Raw genomic sequence first — 2,782 nt, 5'->3', positions numbered from 1 at the left:
GGCAGAGCACAGATAGCCCATTGTGTAGCTTTGTGGTTAACTTTAAACAAACAAACAGTACTAATTCACACTACTTATTACTCTCCAACCTTCTCTTATAGACTTGTTTTAATAAAGTATTTGTTTTTGCTCATCTTCGCTCAGAATTTTCTCTTGTTCTTCCACACATAGTCGTAGTGATCGGGTAAGTCTGTGCTGTAACTTTTCTGAACCTTCAAACATTGCATTAGAAACCAAAATATGGCGTGCATCGCTTTCTCAATAGTGAAAACTTTTAAATTAACACTATAATGACAGCAATTTACACACACCAAATCTTTCATAAGAGCAAAATAATGTTTGTTTGTTTTGAACTTCGTACAAAGCTACACGAGAACTAACTGCGTTAACTGTATTTAGTTTAGCAGTGTAAGACTAGAGGGAAGGCAGCTAGTCATCACCGCCAACTCTTAGGCTACTCTTTTACAAACTTCACATTATAAAGCCTCCACGGCTGAAAGGGCAAGCATGTTTGGTGGGGAACGGGGATTCGAACCCACGACCCTCAGAGTGCGAGTCCAGCGCCCTAACCACCTGGGTATAGAAGTCGGTGCGACTAACTAACGGTGTAGGAGGAGTTGTGGGACACGCAGACAGACGTACAAACACTGAATCTTATTATATAGATAGAAGAGGGAAAAAAAAAGGCTATGACAAATGAAGATTTTCAGCAAAATAAAAAATATAATGAACACTAAGTAACAAAATGTATGTAGTTTACTTCAACTCCAGGTAATTTAACTAAAATAGAAGGTATACTTGTGTAAAAACATAATATGTATGTGATATAGTGCTGTATATAGTGTAACATTTGATTAATCATAGCAACAATTTATATCATTAATACAGGATATCTGTATGAAATGTGATATCAGAACTGATACTCAGGATCATTAGAATGTTGGTTAATTTTTCATTCATAATAACAATACTGTGGAGCGTGCGTAATTGTAATAGTTACTTGAATTATAAGTTCTTTATCAACGTACAAATGTAGTAGTAGTAGTGTTAAGATTGTGGATATACCAACAATATTGTTAAATATGTTTTACCTAGCTGGAGTACCCGTCCACTGGATGGAAGTTATGTAAATTCATGATTAATGAAAGGTTATCTCAGGACATGAAAGCTGCTTCCCTTATGTGTAGTTGTAAAAATACCCATGAAAACTGCAAAACACAAAATGTGAAATCGCAAGTTTGCATATATCTCCACAAGGACCCAACCAACCACCATGCCCAGTAGATCAGATTCTTAATTTGATGTTATAAGTTTAGTCTACAAGATGGTATAATATTCCCTCTTGAAATCGGTTTGATTTCTTTGACTATTTGTTGTAGTTTTTCTAAATGGTTTTGGATGTTTTCGTTAAATGAGTTTATAATTTCTTCTGACATTTGTTGGTTTTCAGCAAGCGAAACATAAATAAGTGTCGTATACAACTTTCCTCAGGCGTATGTTTCTCATCTTTTTCGGAAGATTTTCCTTCTTCAGGTGTGTATTTCTCATTTCTTGAATAAGGAACGTCTTACTTTCCGAAAGTGCTCAAGTTATCATATTTTATTTATTTACTAGTTAGATAGACCCAATAAACCTCCATACGAAATTTGGTGAAGATCCATTAACAGGGGGCGAAGTAGTGGTAAAAAACGCCCATATAAACCGCAAAATGCAAAACTATAAATTTGTATGTATCTCCCCACGGACCCAAATGAACCTCCATACCAAATTTTGGTGAAGATCCATCCACACCCTGCAAAGTAGTTATATGGACAGACAACAGACAGTAATATTGTATTTGTATAGATATCCTTTGATAACCAAGCAAAAGATATGGCTCACGATTTCTTTTATAGAATCAGTACAACTGATTTTAATGTTGTATAATAAGATTTGAAATATTTCTTACAAGAGTTTTCTACATTTTTGGAGTTTTTGTTTCATAAAAAACTTTGATGCAACATGTCGTTTCTAGGCGAACAGTTTTTGGATGTGCAGTAATTAAGAGCTCGTGTAAGGGAAGAACGAAGACAGAATGCATTTCCACAAAAGTAACACCGAATAATGGCATTTAACAACAACTGAGGTTGTTTAAGAATTCGAGGTTTTCCTTAAATATTTATTATTTAGCTATAATTAAGTATATATATTTTGGTTTCCGGTATTTAGTTGTTACCTCTTTATGAATAACTATTTCTATGGTTTAAAGCATTAAATGTACTGCATTAGCAAGAATAAATACAGAATGTTAATATACCTAAAATATCTTTACCTATAATTATTACAATATTATCATGGTGTTAATATTAATTTTTAGTTCAGTTTTGTTTTAATTTTAAACTTTTGGCAGAGGGCAGCAGCAGAAGTATAGCAAGAAAATACTGTATTTAAATATGGCTGTGAATTTATGTTCAGTAGAATTACTTATTCCAGTGACGTGTTAAAAAACGTTATTGTTTTTAGTAAGTATGAATAGTGAAATTTAATGCTGTTTATTTCATAGCATATGTTATTTTGTAAATCATAATTTTTTAAAAGAGTTTGGACATTTTTAGTGATTCTAAAGTCTAGAATTAGACTTTTCAACAATGTCAGTGTGGAATGATTATGGATATATATATGCTAGTGTTACATATTTATTTTCTTTTTCATCGAAGGTAAAATTGAAAATCATAATTTTTTAAAAGAGTTTGGACATTTTTAGTGATTCTAAAGTCTAGAATTAGACTTTTCAACAATGTCA

The 2,782-nt window shown here is 32.5% G+C and overlaps 1 protein-coding gene across 1 annotated transcript in view; it reads left to right on the top strand.

The window, feature by feature from the left end:
- Positions 1–2,487: 2,487 nt before the first annotated feature.
- Positions 2,488–2,782, top strand: part of LOC111083514 — a 13,457-nt gene continuing 13,162 nt past the window's right edge. The window contains exon 1 of the mRNA XM_022380091.1: positions 2,488–2,501. The gene's annotated coding sequence lies outside the window, so the exon portion shown is untranslated. The remainder of the gene's footprint in view (positions 2,502–2,782) is intronic.

The sequence above is a fragment of the Limulus polyphemus genome, unplaced genomic scaffold (assembly GCF_000517525.1).
Source record: "Limulus polyphemus unplaced genomic scaffold, Limulus_polyphemus-2.1.2 Scaffold9933, whole genome shotgun sequence".
Lineage (NCBI taxonomy): Eukaryota > Metazoa > Arthropoda > Merostomata > Xiphosura > Limulidae > Limulus > Limulus polyphemus.
The sequence above is the reverse complement of the archived record's forward strand: the minus strand, read 5'-3'. Positions and strand labels throughout refer to the sequence as shown.